The sequence below is a fragment of the Chelon labrosus genome (assembly GCF_963514085.1).
Source record: "Chelon labrosus genome assembly, chromosome: 20".
NCBI lineage: Eukaryota > Metazoa > Chordata > Actinopteri > Mugiliformes > Mugilidae > Chelon > Chelon labrosus.
In genome coordinates this window covers 7,505,062-7,526,338 of record NC_140353.1, presented here as the reverse complement: position 1 = coordinate 7,526,338, position 21,277 = coordinate 7,505,062, and the positions used below count along the sequence as shown (strand labels likewise).

The 21,277-nt window shown below is 39.8% G+C and overlaps 1 long non-coding RNA gene across 1 annotated transcript; it reads left to right on the top strand.

Annotated features, from left to right (window-relative positions):
• Positions 1-8,592: 8,592 nt before the first annotated feature.
• Positions 8,593-10,458, top strand: LOC311505924. Its single transcript, XR_014699672.1, has 2 exons — positions 8,593-9,108; positions 9,921-10,458. It is a non-coding gene; the product is annotated as an uncharacterized lncRNA (long non-coding RNA).
• Positions 10,459-21,277: the final 10,819 nt, after the last annotated feature.

Genomic DNA, 21,277 nt, shown 5'->3' with positions numbered 1-21,277 from the left:
AAGTTATTTCATAACTTGTAACATAGAATTTAATTGAATGTTTATACACTCTGAGACCTGCTAATGTGAGTGTAAATGTGTATTTAGTGCTTGGTGAGGTTATTGTCACCTCTGTGTTCAGTGGTCTGTGTCAGAGTCTCCTCCTCTTCAGCAGCTGCAGTCGGTTCCTGCTGTAACAGCTCAGAGTCTCTGCAGTCTGACTGAGGGAGGTTTTTGTACGACTACAAATCACTGTGTCAACACATCAGGACCGTAATGGCGACTCTGACAGTAGTAAACTGCTCCATCTTCAGCCTGAACTCCATTGATGGTCAAAGAGAAATCAGAGCTGCTTCCACTGCCACTAAACCGAGCTGGTGTTCCTGATGCACGTGTGCTGATACATCTTATCAGGAGTTTTGGAGGTTGTCCAGATTTATGTTGATACCAGGCAAGACAGTCACCACCACTACTACAGCCACAGTTAACATATTGGCTGGTCTTACAGGTCATAGTGACAGTGGATCCTGGAGTAGATGTCTTTACTGGAGGAGACTGAGTCACAGTCACCTGACCGCTGCATCCTGCAGACAAAAACAAATCATTGATTTATCAGCAGAAATAAATTAGAGAAAAGGCAGCACATCATGATTGAAATGTTGCTGAGAGAATGAACCTGTGAAACAGCAGCAGGCCAGCGTCCAGATGAGGATGGTGATGAGAGTCATGGTGGTTGTGGTTTCTGCTGTGTTGACTGACAGATCTGAGTCCTGCAGTGTTGAACTCACAGGACTATAAACCTTCTCAGTTCACTGGAGGATCAGCTGACGATGCAAAGCCTCCTCTCTATGGAAATGATTTCTCTGCTCTCAACACACTGAAGGAAACGAGGGACACCACATCAGGAGAAATACTGTTTGGATTTAAACCATCTATGATCTGAATGGAACACAAGAAAATATTTACATTACAAATACAACTAAGGATTTAAGGATGAGTTTGTGTTCACTGTGGTTTGTATTTCTACTTGAACATTCAATTCACTGGAGTGAAGATCATATATATAGTTTCAGTCATAATTCATCATTTATTGTAAATGATTGTGATAAAAGTATCATGTACATTTAATCATGTGTCAGCTGTTTTCAAATTAGGAATCAATGACATTTCTAAAAGGAGACTGAGGTTTCTCTTTCAGTTGTAGAAAAGTAAAGCTAAATTTAAATAATACAATCACTTTATTAAAAATGATTTCAACATCCATATGATTACACATTATAATACATTCACAAAAGTGTATTTTTTGCTGCATTATCAGAAGAATCAGAGTTTTTTCAGAGGATAGATGTTTGTTCTCAGAGCAGGAGGTTTTTGTACGGCCTCTTAATGAGTTTGTATCACTGTGGTGGACTTTTGGTGGAGGAACTAAACTCGTGGTTGACTGTAAGTACCTTTTTCTTTGTAGCTTTTTGCTTTTGTGACTTTTTTTCTTATATTTGGTGAAAATGAGATCGGGTTCATTGATTTTTTTGTCGTTGATACTTTTCATTATTTAACAAAACTGATCAAACGTTTTAACTCTGACAAGAAACTTCACAGAGATCAATATTAACTCAGTATATAGTAACTGAAATGATGAAAATAAATCATTAGTTTTCTAATATTCTATTTTACGATGACTTTGAATTATTCTCTGTTTAAAAATGTTTTAAATTAACATGTGATCGATGTCAAGTTGTAAGACTCAAAACGTAACGTCAGTAGTTTAATGTTATTTTCTTTTCTTCATTTTTAACATATAAACAGTTTTTAGATTAAAAGTGTGATGTGGATTTCAGTTAGTAATAAATATCATTTTATCAGTAAATGCAGATCAGCTTTGTGTTCACGGTTCATTCATTTCACATGTAGTTTAAAGGAAGTGAAAGAGACAGATGTCAAAGTTTTAACTGTGTTCACATGAATGTTTCAGCTCTGTCAGTTTAAACATAGAAAATCATCCCAGAGATGAGTTATTCACTGTCACACATTATGAAACAGATATGAAGACGTCATCAATAATTAATATTAATTGATGTTTTAGTGACATTTACACTTGAATCATGAGGCTGATGGTCTGATACTGAGTGATTTATGAGTCCAACAGCAGCACAAGTTCTTCTGGTTGATTGATGAAATACAAGAAATGTCATCTTCCTTTATTACCAGCCTTCATTCTGACTCCTTTGTATTTCCTACCCGTCTCTCTCCTCCAGTGGGTCTGACGCGTCCCACCCTGACCGTCCTCCCCCCCTCCAGAGAGGAGCTGAAGCAGAGCAGTGCCACACTGGTGTGTCTGGCCAGCGGGGGCTTCCCCTCAACCTGGAGTCTGGGCTGGAAGGTGGGGGGCAACAGCAGGTCCTCGGGGGTGTCCCGCAGCGTGGAGGTCCTGGGGAGTGACGGCCGCTACAGCTGGAGCAGCTCCCTGAGCCTCACTGCAGACCAGTGGAGGACGGCGGGCTCAGTGAGCTGTGAGGCCAGTCTGAGTGGACAGAGCCCTGTCACTCAAACCCTGGAGCCTGACCGCTGCTCAGAGTAGAGCTTCAGCAACACTTCCTGTCTGGAAATGATGCTTCTTATACTTTGATGAAGCTTCACATCTTCTCTCTTCTGATGTTTGCTCAACGTGTGACTGTCGTTTCATTTCCCAACGTCTGAATTCACGGTTTAACTCAGATTCTGCTTTTTAACAATTGTTGTAAAAATGCTAATAAACTTTCATGCAAATTAGAAAATAAACTGCGACATTTAATAAAATCATCATCTTTGTAATTTATTGCAATATTATTTACACACACTTGATCAGTCTTCATATAATAAATGTCACTTTTCTGTCACAAATCCAGTGAGGTCAACCATACTGACACAATCACATCAAATCAATTCCAGTTTATTTATAGAGCATGTTTTAGAGCAACTGAAGTTGATGAAAGTGGTGAAAACATTGTAAGACAGACAACATCTAAACTCTGAGCAAAGAGCTGGACATGATCAAAACTTGTAGGATCAATCAGTCAACATAAAAGCAGGCAAAACAAAAGACTAAAAAATATTAAGATTACTAAGAGCAACCAAAGGTTACTGGATGACACGTATGTCTTGAGGTTTATCTCCAAAGTTTCAACCCAGGGGGAAAATTCAGCTGCAAGAGGAAGGTCACTGGAAACATCAGGGGCCACCACCATAGAGACTTAGTGTCTCTAATGGACTCATGGATCACATAGGAGCAGTTGTTCTGGGGATCTGAGAGGTCTACTGTACAGGTAGAGGAGAGGCAGAGAAGTTCTCAACCGTATTTAAAGTAGTGCTGAGAACTGAAAGAATTCAAATGTCACCATTACCAGAGTCTAAGGACAGAAATAGGTCATGGAAACTTACAGAAAAGAAGATTATGAGCTGAATGTGAGACAGAGACACGAGCACAGAGAAATAAAACAGTTTTCATTGGTGGAAATGAAATTATAATGTTGTCAAAAAAAGTTAAATGTCTGTTTATGTTAATAGATAAATGTCTAATAATAAAACTTAAAGCTTCATAAAAGATGCAGGTATGTGTGTTATCTCCATATGGAGATTTTAGTAAGATAAACTACCTGGTTGATGGATTCATATTGAGGAGACTGAAAATTTTACATCAGTATGTAAGTTTCACATTTTTTTCTTTCATGGAAAAAATTATGGTAATTATAAAATATGTTTGTATGTGAGTGTAAATGTGTTTAGTGCTTGGTGAGGTTACTGTCAGCTCTGTGTTCAGTGGTCTGTGTCAGAGTCTCCTCCTCTTCAGCAGCTGCAGTCGGTTCCTGCTGTAACAACTCAGAGTCTCTGCAGTCTGACTGAGGGAGGTTTTTGTACGACTACAAATCACTGTGTGAACATTGGGCCGCTGTGTACACTCTGACAGTAGTAAACTGCTGCATCTTCAGCCTGAACTCCACTGATGATCAAAGAGAAGTCAGAGTTTCTTCCACTGCCACTAAACCGAGCTGGTGTTCCTGATTCACGTGTGCTCACATATTTTATCAGGGGCTTTGGAGGTTGTCCAGATTTCTGTTGATACCAGAACATACCCTGAGTTCCATCACTATATGTGGAAACATCTCGACTTGTCTTACAGGTCATAGTGACAGTGGATCCCGGAGTAAATGTCTTTACTGGAGGAGACTGAGTCACAGTCACCTGACCGCTGCATCCTGCAGACAAAAACAAATCATTGATTTATCAGCAGAAATAAATGCGAGAAAAGGCAGCACATCATGATTGAAATGTTGCTGAGAGAATGAACCTGTGAAACAGCAGCAGGCCAGCGTCCAGATGAGGATGGTGATGAGAGTCATGGTGGTTGTGGTTTCTGCTGTGTTGTCTGACAGATCTGAGTCCTGCAGTGTTGAACTCACAGGACTATAAACCTTCTCAGTTGACTGGAGGATCAGCTGGTGATGCAAAGCCTCCTCTCTATGGAAATGATTTCTCTGCTCTCAACACACTGAAGGCAACGAGGGACACCACATCAGGAGAAATACTGTTTGGATTTAAACCATCTATGATCTGAATGGAACACAAGAAAATATTTACATTACAAATACAACTAAGGATTTAAGGATGAGTTTGTGTTCACTGTGGTTTGTATTTCTACTTGAACATTCAATTCATTGGAGTGAAGATCATATATATAGTTTTAGTCATAATTCATCAGTCAGTCGTTTTTCAGTTTTCTGTCAGCTAGAGAAAGTTCTGCATGTGTGATGCTATTAGAGACAATTATCAACTTATGAAGAGTTTTAAATTTCCTTCATGAAGCCATTAATGTAATTGGCAAAATTATAAGTCTGAGTGTGTAGATGTAAAAGTGTAGCAACGTTTTATTTCAGTTCATTGTGTTTCTGCTTGATGACTGTAGCCCTTGTGCCCTCCTCAAATTTACTACCCTTTGGACACTTTCTCAGCAATAATATATACACACAAATAAACTGTCATAAAATCATCATACATCAATATTCTTTCCTGCTTTTTTTAATAAACCACTTAAACAACATCAAACCTGCTAAAAACTACCAACATTTCAGTCATTTGCAGGATTTTAACCCCTTAAATGTCAGTCTGATTACATGAAGTATCAATTGTTGTTTTTTTTTTTACAAAAAACGGTAGGGGGATGGCCCTTTGGTGGTGATTAGAGTCTTGGATATGTCAGCAATTAGCAATAAAATTGATATGATCGCATTAGTATTTTTTATGTAGTGTCATATACTCCTTCTGGAAACCTTCGTGGCCAAAAATGCCCCATTGACTTCCATTCAAACCACATTTTGTAATCTCACCCCCATTACAGAATAAAACCATACAGTTTGTAATGTTAGCATTACATTTAGAAGAAAAGTAGTGATATTTGACATTTTAACTGTAATTGATCAGATTCAACCATTCTCCTAACGGAGGCTGATGCATGAAATTCTTGTAAGTTTGCCATTTATATTATGGAGCCATGTGAGTACTAGGGTGTTTGTGTGGGTGTGGGTGTGTGTGTGTGCGAGAGAGACAGTGTGTGTGAATCTGTAAGCACGCACTGATCATTTCAGGTTTGAAAGGGGCATGTTTTTTTGAGGGATGAGGGAGGGCAATGTTTCGGCATGAGATGAAGACCAGACTTGCCTGTTCTTTGCTGTCCAATCACTGTCCCCCTCCTGTCCATCTCAGTTGATGAGCAGCTGGTACCCTTCAGAGGACTAAAAATCAGTTTCTCTAAAACACACACATATACATCACATCTCACATATAGCCTTTGTTTACAGGTCATATGTTCTGTTGTGTTCTCTTTTGATGTTGTTTTTAAAGTTGTTGCAGTTAACACAATAAATGTTCACACTGATGAATCAGATGTTGATTTACAAATGATTACACACAATAGGAAAATGGTTGAATGTGATTAAATACAGCAAAAATGTCAAGTATCACTACTTTTCTTCTAAATGAAATGCTAATGTTACAGAATGCATGGTTTATACTACTGAACTACTGTAGGGTGTATAAGCAGTGGACGAGGGGAGAAGTGTAAAGGGCTGGTGGACAGATTTGTGGAGTGGGCTGGATTAAGGTGGACAAAACCAAAGAGATGTAGACTGGTTTCAGGAGGAAGGGAACAGCTACCTGAGAGTGATCATCAACAACAGATTGAACTGAACCAGCACCCTTTTCTCTGCTGTGGTCTGCTGGGGTGACAGCATTGCAGCCGGTGACGCCAACAGACAGAGTAAAGTGATCAGGAAGTAGAGCCCGACCGATATATCGGCCGGCCGATATTAGGCATTTTCAAAACTATCGGTATCGGCATTTATAATGGCCGATAAATGAATATTTCAAAAATAAAATAAAAACGAAACACCCTTCAACCATGTCATGAGTGTTGGCGTTGTATAGTTTAGTTTGTCCACCAGAGGGCACTCTACACCGTCACTGTTGGCAACACTCCAGCCAGAGTCGGACAGAGAGAACCAGTTATCCACGAGTAAGATCATCGGTGAAGTGTGTTCATGGTGAGTTGGTCACGAGACATACATTGCTTGAATAACAATTAAAAGAACATCCTCATCAGTTCTCTTAACTCAAATAAGCATGACAAAATTCGTGACTATCATGTCCAGTTTTGCTGCTGTTAAATAAGCCGAGAGTGAAGCGGAATTAGCTAGTAGCTAATTACGTTACGTTGTTACAGTGTAGTTGACTGACTGTCCTTTTAACTTTTGACAATGTGACTGAAGTATTTCTTTAATAGCGTGACAGTTATAGCAATGAGACGTATCATCTCTCCTTGGCCTGTTATAGTGAAAATGTATGTTTTACAATTTGCAGTATGACGTTATCCATTGCTAAATTATGGCTCATCATAGACTAGCTAACCACAAAGCTAGCTAATGCCACTATCAGTGGAAGACCGCTAACGTTAACATTAATGAGCTTGGAAACCACAACGAACTTATTCTGCCTAAATAAAGTACTGTAATGATTACTGTATTTATAACTAGCATGTCTCTAGTTACAGTCCCTGCATTGTAAAATGTAAGTTAGACTTGCGAGGAGTGAACATTTAGACATAGAGAAAAAGTATCAAACGTAGCTTGTGCATAAAAGTTAGCTTTTCTTTTACACGTGTGTGAAATCCAATGACGCCAAGTGTGCGTTGCAGACTGTCGTTCAGCCGCAGCATTAACGAGTCACATAATGGATTTAGATCGCTAAATAGTAGGTTTTAGAAGGCAGGCAGCAACTGATGATTGAAAATGGTTTGATGTAGCTTGATGGCAAGAATTTAAAAAGTGCAGGTAAAGGGATGCATTATCATATTATTTTAGTTAAAACTCATAAATAACTACAAATAACTAATGTTAGGGAAATCAGTTAATGTTTTGTTGCGCGTTTCTGAAAAAAAAAAATATCGGCAGATATATCGGAATATCGGTTTTTAAAACCAACAAATATTTGTATCGGTATCGGCCTTCAAAATCCTTTATCGGTCGGGCTCTATCAGGAAGGCTGGTTCTGTGATCGGCTGCAGACAGGGGACTTTTGAAGAGGTGGTGGAGAAGAGGACACTGAACGAACTGTTATCAGTCATGGATAACAATGACCATCCTCTCCACCATATAAAAGAAAGACAACGGAAATCTATCTATCTATCTATCTATCTAAGATTTTGAAATTTAAATTCATGTTTATAAAATCTAAGACCTGCTAATACGAGTGTAAATGTGTATTTAGTGCTTGGTGAGGTTACTGTCAGCTCTGTGTTCAGTGGTCTGTGTCAGAGTCTCCTCCTCTTCAGAAGCTGCAGTCGGTTCCTGCTGTAACAGCTCAGAGTCTCTGCAGTCTGACTGAGGGAGGTTTTTGTACGACTACAAATCACTGTGTCAACACCCAAGCACTGTTTATTTGATGTTCACTCTGACAGTAGTAAACTGCTGCATCTTCAGCCTGAACTCCACTGATGGTCAAAGAGAAGTCAGATCTGCTTCCACTGCCACTAAACCGAGATGGTGTTCCTGATTCACGGCTGCTCCCAGCTCTTATCAGGAGCTTTGGAGGTTGTCCAGACTTCTGTTGATACCAGAACATACCCTGATTTCCACTGCTATATCTGTAAACATCTTGGCTGGTCTTACAGGTCAGAGTGACAGTGGATCCTGGAGTAAATGTCTCTAGTGGAGACTGAGTCACAGTCACCTGACCGCTGCATCCTGCAGACAAAAACAAATCATTGATTTATCAGCAGAAATAAATGAGAGAAAAGGCAGTACATTATGATTGAAATGTTGCTGAGAGAATGAACCTGTGAAACAGCAGCAGGCCAGCGTCCAGATGAGGATGGTGATGAGAGTCATGGTGGTTGTGGTTTCTGCTGTGTTGACTGACAGATCTGAGTCCTGCAGTGTTGAACTCACAGGACTATAAACCTCCTCAGTTGACTGGAGGATCAGCTGACGATGCAAAGCCTCCTCTCTATGGAAATGATTTCTCTGCTCTCAACACACTGAAGGCAACGAGGGACACCACATCAGGAGAAATACTGTTTGGATTTAAACCATCTATGATCTGAATGGAACACAAGAAAATATTTACATTACAAATACAACTAAGGATTTAAGGATGAGTTTGTGTTCACTGTGGTTTGTATTTCTACTTGAACATTCAATTCATTGGAGTGAAGATCATATATATAGTTTTAGTCATAATTCATAATTTATTGTAAATCATTGTGATAAAAGTATCATGTACATTTAATCATGTGTCAGCTGATTTCAAATTAAGAATCAATGACGTTTCTAAAAGGAGACTGAGGTTTCTCTTTCAGTTGTAGAAAAGTAAAGCTAAAATTAAATAATACAGTCACTTTATTAAAAATGATTTCAACATCCATATGATTACACATTATAATACATTCACAAAAGTGTATTTTTTGCTGTGTTATCAGAAGAATCAGAGTTTTTTCAGAGGATAGATGTTTGTTCTCAGAGCAGGAGGTTTTTGTACGGCCTCTTAATGAGTTTGTATCACTGTGGTACACTTTTGGTGGAGGAACCAAACTCACCGTTGACTGTAAGTACCTTTTTCTTTGTAGCTTTTTGCTTTCGTAACTTTTTTTCTCATATTTGGTGAAAATGTGATCGAGTTCATTGATTTTTTGTCGTTGATATTTTTCATTATTTAACAAAACTGATCCAACGTTTTAACTCTGACAAGAAACTTCACAGAGATCAATATTAACTCAGTATACAGTAACTGAAATGATAAAACATAAATTATTAGTTTTCTAAATTTTTATTTTACGATGACTTTGAATTATTCTCTGCTTAAAAATGTTTTAAATCAACATGTGATCGATGTCAAGTTGTAAGACTCAAAACGTAACGTCAGTAGTTTAATGTTATTTTCTTTTCTTCATTTTTAACATATAAACAGTTTTTAGATTAAAAGTGTGATGTGGATTTCAGTTAGTAATAAAGATCATTTTATCAGTAAATGCAGATCAGCTTTGTGTTCACGGTTCATTCATTTCACATGTAGTTTAAAGGAAGTGAAAGAGACAGATGTCAAAGTTTTAACTGTGTTCACATGAATGTTTCAGCTCTGTCAGTTTAAACATAGAAAATCATCCCAGAGATGAGTTATTCACTGTCACACATTATGAAACAGATATGAAGACGTCATCAATAATTAATATTAATTCATGTTTTAGTGACATTTACACTTGAATCATGAGGCTGATGGTCTGATACTGAGTGATTTATGAGTCCAACAGCAGCACAAGTTCTTCTGGTTGATTGATAAAATACAAGAAATGTCATCTTCCTTTATTACCAGCCTTCATTCTGACTCCTTTGTATTTCCTACCCGTCTCTCTCCTCCAGTGGGTCTGACGCGTCCCACCCTGACCGTCCTCCCCCCCTCCAGAGAGGAGCTGAAGCAGAGCAGTGCCACACTGGTGTGTCTGGCCAGCGGGGGCTTCCCCTCAACCTGGAGTCTGGGCTGGAAGGTGGGGGGCAACAGCAGGTCCTCGGGGGTGTCCCGCAGCGTGGAGGTCCTGGGGAGTGACGGCCGCTACAGCTGGAGCAGCTCCCTGAGCCTCACTGCAGACCAGTGGAGGACGGCGGGCTCAGTGAGCTGTGAGGCCAGTCTGAGTGGACAGAGCCCTGTCACTCAAACCCTGGAGCCTGACCGCTGCTCAGAGTAGAGCTTCAGCAACACTTGTATTTCTGCACCTGTCTAGTCTGTGTTAAAGTGTGCATGCAGCTTTTTCATTTAGATCTGCCTGATATTCTGCTTCATGTTCAAAACTTTTGAAATGAAAGTCAAGTTTATTGATTTTAAACCAAGAGAATCTATTCTTCAACAAATGTGGGAAAAAAATGTAACTATCATTCAATAAAACTGTAGATGAAAATGAGACAGTGTCTTTGAGTTCTTCTAATAATATATTCATTATGAAGAAGAGGTTTATAGATCGATGGTTTTATTTGAATGATTTTCAAACATTAATTATAAATCTAATCTGTACATTTTCAATCTGACTTTCTATGTAACTGATAAAATGTAGAGAAATAAATGAATAATAACTGAATTCATGAAGCCATTAATCTAACTGACAAAATTATAAGTCTGAGTGTCTTTTACACTCTACAACATCAGCACACATACTCATCACTCATTCACATCATATACCGCTGCCTTTACTGACTTCAACATCTCATTTGTTGATTCTTACTTTGACACGTTAATTTGGTTTAATTTTGTGAATAGATACAGTATTGTTTTAATCTTAATACTGGTGTGTCTTCCTGTTGTTGTGGCCACTTGAGCCAGGTCATGAGAAATGGGGGCTCATCCATCAAAGTTGGTTTGGTTAATAAGTTTGTTTGTGCCTGTGGTGGCAGCTTTCACATGTTGCTTGTACACTCTGGCGGTTTGGTCCAGTTGAGTGCTGATTTGTTTGTGTGTTTTGTTGTGAGGGTAAAGTTAAGAACTTTGGTTGGCTTGGAGTTTTTGCTGTGGTTTTTGTGGCGATACACCATGTGTTCTCAGTTAGCAACTGTTTGACCTTATGTGGGATTGCCATGTGCCATTCAGAAGGTAAATGTGACTGTCTTCATACGCTGGGTGCAGGGATTTCTCCGCTAGGCCGTAGGACACTTATCTTTTTTGTTGTGTCGGTTTGTGTTTTTTTGTAGTATTGCGGGGAGAAGTTAGTGTTGGTTGTCTTTGGAGATCTATCTCGGGGCATTTCCATGTGGTTTTCTTGTAGGGTTACCTGTTCCCAGGTTACTTTACAGGCCCACGGGGTTTGTGCTTAATCTACCTGCCGCAGACCCACATAGAGACTAGGGGAGAGTCTTTCGTAAGTTTGATTAGTAACACATTACTGTCTGTGTCAGTGGACTGGTAGTTATGGCTTCCAAGTCAGGGTATTTTGAGGTACCAAAGGTGACATTTGTGAATGGCTGTAAAAATGATGAGCTGGTTCAAATAGCTAACCATTATAGCTTTAAGGTTGCAGACCAGCAGCGTAAAGAGGAGGTTAATCAAGTGGTGTTATCATCTTTGTTTGAAAAAGGTGTGTTAAAGGAGGAAGAGCTTGGAGTGGCTGCAGTGGAACCAGCTCCCATGCCTGTCAGAACAAATACTTGTACGGACAGCTTGTCTAACTTTTCATCAGCAGAAGGAAATGATGGCGATGCAGTTTGAAAACGAGAATCTATGCTTAAAAGTGAATAATGAGAAACAACTTGAGCTGGAAAGAATGAGGCAGAGAACTGAAAAGATTAAATTGGAGGAAGAGCAGTCAAGGTTTCAACTAATAAGAGAAGGTAAACTTTCTCCAGGGAGGTCTCAGATGGAGGAGTGTCCTTCTGTTTTTTTCTGATAATGTGAGTGCAAATGTGTATTTAGTGCTTGGTGAGGTTACTGTCAGCTCTGTGTTCAGTGGTCTGTGTCAGAGTCTCTTCCTCTTCAGCAGCTGCAGTCGGTTCCTGCTGTAACAGCTCAGAGTCTCTGCAGTCTGACTGAGGGAGGTTTTTGTACGACTACAAATCACTGTGTGAACACCCAAGCACTGTTTATTTCATGAGCACTCTGACAGTAGTAAACTGCTGCATCTTCAGTCTTAACTCCACTGATGGTCAAAGCAGCATTCACTCCGTCACCTCTTCCAGAGAATCATGATGAAAATTCACTTGTGGGATTTTTACCATTTTTCATGACTAACTTCGGAGTTTCTCCAGATTTCTGCTGATACCAGTGTAATCGACGAGTTCCATCTGACCATGTCGTGACCTTTGGGTTTGTCATACAGGTCAGAGTTACAGTGGATCCTGGAGTAAATGTCTCTACTGGAGGCTGAGTCACAGTCACCTGACCGCTGCATCCTGCAGACAAAATTCTGTAATTCATTACTGTCTGGCTGTCCATATAGCTCTTTAAAAAGCTTCCAATTGATTCAAAATGCCACAGCAAGAGCATTGACAGGAATTAGCATGAGAGATCATATTACTCCAGTTCTAGCTTCTCTTCATTTTCTCCCTTTAAAATCTAGAATACAATTTAAAATCCTCCTCCTTACATACAAGGCCCTTAAAGGCCTAGCTCCATCCTATCTTAGACCTCATTTTACCACATCATCCCAACAGATCACTTTGATCTCAAAGTGCAGGCCTACTTGTGGTTCCTAGAATTTCAAAAAGTAGAATGGAACATAGAACCTTCAGCTATCAGGCTCCTCTCCTGTGGAACCAGATCCCACTTTGGGTTGGGGAGGCAGACACCCTCTCTACTTTTAAGGTCAGGCTTAAGACTTACCTTTGTGATAACACTTATAGTTAGGGATGGACTGAACCATCCCTTAGTTATGCTGCAATAGGCCTAGGCTGCTGGGGGACGATGCACCGAACACATGTCCTCTACTCCCTTCTCTCTTGCACCGAGCTCCTATCCTATAATTTCTTATCTGATTTCTTCTCTGTTACTATTCATGTAATTCAGTGGTACTACTGTATATCATGTTAACTGCTATGTTAACCGCAATGGTACTGCTTATATTCAGTCATTATAGCAGCTAACTCACCTGTGATACAACAAGTTTGCAAAGCTTCTTAAGACAATTTGTATTGTTATTGACACAATATAAATAAAACTGAAATGAATTACTTCAGGTTATTTATTGATTGGTTCAGATCTCCTTTAGTCTTTATACTGAAAAAACTCAAAGCTTTACACTTTCTCTACTTTTAAGGTCAGGCTTAAGACTTTCCGTTTTGACAGCGCTTATAGTTAGAGCTAGACTGAACCATCCATTTGCTATTCTGCAATAGGCCTATATGAAGCTGGGGGACGATGCAATGAGCACAGGTCCTCTACTCTCTTCTTTCATCAGTATTTTCTAGTTTCACAATTGTTTTTGTGATGGAATTAAAAATAAATTATATTAAGTATAAAATGTGTTCATATATGAGTGTAAATGTGTATTTAGTGCTTGGTGAGGTTACTGTCAGCTCTGTGTTCAGTGGTCTGTGTCAGAGTCTCCTCCTCTTCAGCAGCTGCAGTCGGTTCCTGCTGTAACAGCTCAGAGTCTCTGCAGTCTGACTGAGGGAGGTTTTTGTACGACTACAAATCACTGTGTGAACACTGGGCCGCTGTGGTAACTCTGACAGTAGTAAACTGCTGCATCTTCAGCCTGAACTCCACTGATGGTCAAAGAGAAGTCAGAGTTGCTTCCACTGCCACTAAACCGAGCTGGTGTTCCTGATACACGTGAGCTTGCAGAATGTATCAGGAGCTTTGGAGGTTGTCCAGATTTCTGTTGATACCAGTAAAGACAGCTACCACCACATGCTACAGCTTGGCTGGTCTTACAGGTCAGAGTGACAGTGGATCCTGGAGTAGATGTCTCTACTGGAGGAGACTGAGTCACAGTCACCTGACCGCTGCATCCTGCAGACAAAAACAAATCATTGATTTATCAGCAGAAATAAATGAGAGAAAAGGCAGCACATCATGACTGAAATGTTGCTGAGAGAATGAACCTGTGAAACAGCAGCAGGCCAGCGTCCAGATGAGGATGGTGATGAGAGTCATGGTGGTTGTGGTTTCTGCTGTGTTGACTGACAGATCTGAGTCCTGCAGTGTTGAACTCACAGGACTATAAACCTTCTCAGTTGACTGGAGGATCAGCTGACGATGCAAAGCCTCCTCTCTATGGAAATGATTTCTCTGCTCTCAACACACTGAAGGCAACGAGGGACACCACATCAGGAGAAATACTGTTTGGATTTAAACCATCTATGATCTGAATGGAACACAAGAAAATACTTACATTAGAAACGCTGCTGAAGATTAGTGTCACTGTGGTTGGTTTATGTCTCAATCCTTTACTTTTTACTCATGTAGCATTAACACACAATAGTTATCAATATATTGGAGGAAATCAAGTTTGGTGTCTCATTCAAAAATAATCATTTGTATAATAAATTAAAGATTTATTTGTAATATTTTATGCATTAAAGTTAAAGGTACGTGCTGCAAAAGTGTCAGTGAGTTTGTTTCATTTTTATTTAGATTCATTGTGTTTCTGCTTGATGACTCTAGTGTTGTGTTCACTGGACCAGTTCTCCTCATCACTGTCTCTTCACCAACTCTCTGCACCTGCAGCCTTCAGTCAGACTGGAGGAGGTTTTTGTACGGCTCTATTTCACTGTGTGAACACATAATTACCATGTTCACCAAGACAGTAATAATCTCCAGCATCTTCAGTCTGAACTCCACTGATGGTTAAAGTGTACTGAGAACCAGATCTACTGCCTCTGAATCTAGATGGAGTTCCTGAGTAGAGAGTTGATGCTCCGTATATTAGAAGTTTAGGAGACTGTCCAGGTTTCTGAAGGTACCAACTGAGATCAGAACCAATATCTGAACTCCCTGTGGCGCTGATGGTCACAGTCCCTCCAACACTGACAGACTTGGATTTATCAGCCTGAGTCAGAAATTTGTTGGCAAACGACTCTGAAATGAGAAATAAACAATGTTAAGAAGAAAAGTTTGAAATAAAACAAAAAGAACTGGAGTTTAGCGCAAAGGATTAAAACGAACTCAGATAGGTTTTAAAAACATATCATCAACGTCTCTCACCCTGAGTCAGAAAACCCAACATGACAATCAGAGTTATTGGAAACATCATCCTGATGCAGTTTTCAGTGTGAGTGCATGAAAACAGTTCAGAGTCTCTGTGACAGAAGAACTTAAACTCTGTGGAGCAGTGATGCATAAAAATCATGCAAAACACATTTAAGGAGGCAAACACACATCTGTTGTAATGAAACAGAGAAAGCAGAGGTGGAGTGAGGTGACAGTTCATCTCCTCCTGAGGATCATTCAGCCATCATATTCAGACACGTTCATTTAGATCATTTTCATTGAAATGTTCCTTCACATTGTTTCTCTTCATGACTCTGAACTGATGAAACATGGGAATGATTTTAAATTTCTTTTCTGTAATCATTCCTGTAGTCCACATCCAGGTGTTGTGTTCAGGATCATGTGAAGACAGAGATAAAAGCAGCAGCAGAAGATCTGGATGTAAACTCATCTTACCTCAGTGTGTTGAGTTCAGGGTCTACTCAGTGTTTCAGCTGACCTGCACCACCACCTGATCTTTATTAGCAGACTTCACTGCAACATACAAATATGTAGTGAGAGGCTGGAAACCAACACATTTAGGTTGGTAATTAATAATTATGCACCTCAGAACAGCAGCTTGTTAATAACCCAGAAAGAGGATCAAACATGCAGCACGTCTCTATATGTTAGAAAATCAACTCCTTTCAACTCCTCTGAATCTCACTGATTAACGTCAGGTTTGTTGAATCTGCACAAAATCTGAAGTCTCCACAGTTTAACTACAACTTGACAGTGAAACATTAATCTGTGTATAACTGCTGCTTGACTGTTTACTCTTCACATTATACATGCTTCCCTTCGGCAATATTATTAGGAACCACCGCATAAATTTCCATTGCGACGCAGATGACACTCTATATCTATTTTTATCCATGAAAACAGATGAAACTAATCAGCTGGTTAAACTCCCAGCATACCTTAAAGATATAAAGGTTTGGATGACCTGTCATCTTCTACTCTTAATCTCAGACAAAACAGAAGTCATTGTATTTGGCCCGAAACATCTTAGAGATTTATTATCTAATCACTGAGTTTCTTTGGCTGGCATTACCTTGGCCTCCACTACTACTGTGGTAAAGCTTGGTGTGATATTTGACTAGGATATGTCTTTTATTTCACACGTAAAGCAAGTGACCAGGACTGCCTTCTTTCACTTATGTAATATCGTCAAAATTAGGAACATCTAGTCTCATAGTGATGCTGAAAAACTAATTCATGCATTTGTGTCTTCCAGTCCAGATTAGTGCAATACATCACTGTCTGGCTGTCCAAATAGCTCTTTAAAAAGCCTCCAATTGATTCAAAATGCCGGAACAAAAGCAGTGGAAAATGTGTCAGTCAGCTTAATACATCTAGCTTCAGAACTTCTGATATGGAATTTAAATGAATGTTTATAAAATCTAAGACCTGCTAATGTGAGTGTAAATGTGTATTTAGTGCTTGGTGAGGTTACTGTCAGCTCTGTGTTCAGTGGTCTGTGTCAGAGTCTCTTCCTCTTCAGCAGCTGCAGTCGGTTCCTGCTGTAACAGCTCAGAGTCTCTGCAGTCTGACTGAGGGAGGTTTTTGTACGACTACAAATCACTGTGTGAACACATAAGCACTGTTTATTTCATGAGCACTCTGACAGTAGTAAACTGCTGCATCTTCAGTCTTAACTCCACTGATGGTCAAAGCAGCGTTCACTCCATCACTTGTAGCAGAGAATCGAGGAGAAAACTCACTTGTTGGCTTTTTACCCAGATAGATGACCAACTTCGGAGCTTGTCCTGATTTCTGCTGATACCAGGATACTCTACTGTCTCCATCTGACCACACATAAACCTTTGGGTTGATGTTACAGGTCAGAGTGACTGATCGTTCAGTAGAAGATGTGACTGAAGGAGACTGAGTCACAGTCACTTGGCCACTAGATCCTGTAAAAGAAAAGTACACGAAAAATCTAAATAAAAATGAGTTCAAACTTTTTGTATGTATATTTGTTGTTTGCTAAAATAGTAACATTTCATCTTCAAACTCTCCTGACCTGTGAAACAGCAGCAGGCCAGCGTCCAGATGAGGATGGTGATGAGAGTCATGGTGGTTGTGGTTTCTGCTGTGTTGACTGACAGATCTGAGTCCTGCAGTGTTGAACTCACAGGACTATAAACCTTCTCAGTTGACTGGAGGATCAGCTGACGATGCAGAGCCTCCTCTCTATGGAAATGATTTCTCTGCTCTCAACACACTGAAGGCAACGAGGGACACCACATCAGGAGAAATACTGTTTGGATTTAAACCATCTATGATCTGAATGGAACACAAGAAAATGTTTACATTACAAATGCTGCTGAAGATTAGTGTCACTGTGGTTGGTTTATGTCTCAATCCATTACTTTTTACTTATGTAGCATTAACACACAATAGTTATCAATATATTGGAGGGAAGTTAAGTTTGGTGTCTCATTCAAAAATAATCATTTGCATATTAAATAAAGGCTTTATTTGTAATATTTTATGCATTAAAGTTAAAGGTACGTGCTGCTAAAGTGTCCACTCCTTTCAACTCCTCTGAATCTCACTGATTAACGTCAGGTTTGTTGAATCTGTACAAAATCTGAAGTCTCCACAGTTTAACTTCAACTTGACAGTGAAACATTAATCTGTGTATAACTGCTGCTGGACTGTTTTCTACCTCAGGTTTAACTGACTGCTGGCTCTAGCTTCATAATTATCAGAGAAATATATAGAGTGGATAATAGTGATAAACAACATGCTTTTGTGAATTTAAAGTGATGATTTTTTGACTTTTCTTTAGTGTTTCTGTTGGAGATTAACATCTGTTGGTCAATGCAACACAACTACTTTTCGTATTTGTGCCATGAAACTAAAGTGAAAGTGTATAAAATATAAAACATGTCAAAGTAGGACTGTGAATCTTCACTTTGTATTATAAATTCACTGATCAATTCAAAATTGGAAATTGGAAATTAAATCAGACTGATGAATTCTTTCTGTGTGTTTGTGTCACACGTCAGACTTCAAACTAGTTGTGGTCGATGTAGCTCAGTATTCTGTGTTAATAGGAAACACCATCTTATTTGTGTTTAATGTGAACTTTTTACATGATCTTCACCTGTAAATCATCGAGTTGTGATATAAATGATGTAGAAAAACTCTAAAAGTAGTGAAAAAAGTGTGGACTTCAGTGAACCAGTCGTCCATGTCAGAGTCTGTTTCAGAAACTCACAGCTGCATCTCAGAGAACAGTGACTGAGGGAGGTTTTTGTACGACTCTATTTCACTGTGTGAACACATTAGCATTGTTTATATAATACACTCCCATACAGTAGTAATCTCCTGCATCTTCAGCTTTAACTCCACTGATTGTCAGAGTGAATTCAGGCTCAGATCCACTGCTGCTGAAGTGACTCGGAGTATCAGATTGACGGCTGCTGATTTTGTAAAACAGCAGTTTGGGAGGCTGTCCAGGTTTCTGCAGGTACCAACTGAGATCATCATCAACACCTGTACTGGCTGTACAGCTCAGAGAGACCGTCTCCCCTGAACGAACAGACTTTGATCTAGGAGTCTGAGTCACAGACGGACTGGCATCTGATCCTGGACATTTTAAAAGAAAAAATACATGTTTTTATTTAATTTACAGTGTGATGTAAAGTAAAATGTTCAACGTCAAACCATCAGATCAGATCGACACATTTCAACTTTCATTTACAAAGCCTGAACTCCAGTTTAACAGAGAACGGCTCATGACAGAAACACAGTACTTCTCACCTTGAAGTGCGAGCAGCAGCGTGATCAGCAGTAACATCATGGTTCTGATTAATCTCAGCGTCAGAGACGTTTCTCTGGGCTTCATCTTATTAAACCGGTTCAGGAGCAGTGAAGCACGGCAGTCATTCAAAACACGGCCTGCGTAGTCAAACAGATACCTGTGTTTGAGTGAGGAGGGAAAATGTTTGTCACATGCAAAATGAAATCATCTGTCAGAATCAGAAAAGACTTTATTGCCAAGCATGTTTGTACATACAAGGAATTTGCTTTGGTGTTGTTATAAAATAAAATAAAATAAAATGAAATAAAATATAGAGACTATAGAACTTGCTCTCAGATATATAAAATATAAAAATACAAAAAATACAAAAATATATACACTATATATATATATACATATATTCCACCAGAACATTTACTGTGGGATGGTAGCGGGTTTGATGTGTTCATGGGGTTGGCTTGGAATTGTTCAGCAGACGCACTGCGGATAGGAAAAAACTGTTCGCCATGCGAGTGGACACTTGACGGATCGCAGCCGTCTGCCGGAGGGGAGTCTGTTAAATAATCCGTGTCCAGGGTGAGAGGGATCGGCCACAATCTTAGCTGCACGCTTCAGAGTCCTGGAAGCGTACAGCTCGTCGAGAGACTTCAGACTGCAGCCAATCACCTTCTCTGCAGAGCGAATGACACGCTGCAGTCTGCTCTTGCCCTTAGCAGAGACTGCAGCATACCAGGTGGTGATGGAGTTGGTGAGGATGGACTCAATGATGGCAGTGTAGAAGTGAACCATCATTGTCTTTGGCAGGTTGAATTTCTTCAGCTGCTGCAGGAAGTACATCCTCTGCTGTGCTTTTTTAATTACAGCGCTGATGTTCAGCTCCCATTTGAGGTCCTGGGAGATGATGGTGCCCAGGAAACGGAAGGAGTCCACAGTGTTGACTGTAGAGTCACACAGGATGATGGGGAGGTATGGGGCTGTGTTCTTCCTGTAGTCCACGATCATCTCCACTGTCTTGGAGGCGTTCAGCTCCAGGTTGTTTCGGCTGCACCAAGTCACCAAGCGTTCAATCTCCAATCTGTAGGCGCTCTCATCTCCACCTGAGATGAGCCCGATGAGGTTGGTGTCATCGGCAAACTTCAGGAGCTTGACAGACTCGTGACTGGAGGTGCAGTTGTTGGTATACAGGGAGAAGAGCAGAGGAGAAAGGACACAGCCTTGAGGGGAACTCGTGCTGATGGTATGGGAGTCTGAGATGTGTTTTCCCAGCCTCACATGCTGCCTCCTGTCAGCAGATCAAATGACATTTTAAAAACCTGTTGGAGTTATTTACGGAGTCTAAATGGACCAAGATCCACAGTTGAGAGAACACAGTTATTTATTATTTATTACTTATTTTATATTTACTTATTACTTATTTTGTTTTCAAAGTGAAAGTTTATGTGAATAAATGTTAATAAGTAATATTATCAAGTTTGATTGTTTATCTTGTGAAGAAGATGAAAACTTAAAAGTAAAACTTTAACTTTGATACTCCTCTCTAAGGAAATGAATCGTATGTGATTTAAATGATCATGTATGAGCAACTTTTTCATTTATTGTTAAATGAAGAGATCTAAGATCATAGAGAAGGAGAATAAAGAATTAGTCTGGGTCTTTTTCATTGTAAACAGCTGGACAATGAATGGGCTGAAACTGATTTTATGACTTAAATATTTAATCAGGCAACGTTTGAGTTTGTTTTCATCATAGTGAATATCAAGTGGTGAATTCCTTTATATGCTTGTTTGCTGAATTAATCACAACTGAATAAAGTCGTTTGACTTGTGTATTTAGTGCTTGGTGAGGTTACTGTCAGCTCTGTGTTCAGTGGTCTGTGTCAGAGTCTCTTCCTCTTCAGCAGCTGCAGTCGGTTCCTGCTGTAACAGCTCAGAGTCTCTGCAGTCTGACTGAGGGAGGTTTTTGTACGACTACAAATCACTGTGTCAACACCCAATCATCGTTTATATCATGAAGACTCTGACAGTAGTAAACTGCTGCATCTTCAGCCTGAACTCCACTGATGGTCAAAGAGAAGTCAGAGCTGCTTCCACTGCCACTAAACCGAGATGGTGTTCCTGATTCACGTGTGCTGGTACAATATATCAGGAGCTTTGGAGGTTGTCCAGATTTATGTTGATACCAGGACAGACATTCACCACCACTACCACAGCCCAGGTTAACATACTGGCTGGTCCTACAGGTCATAGTGACATTGGATCCTGGAGTAGATGT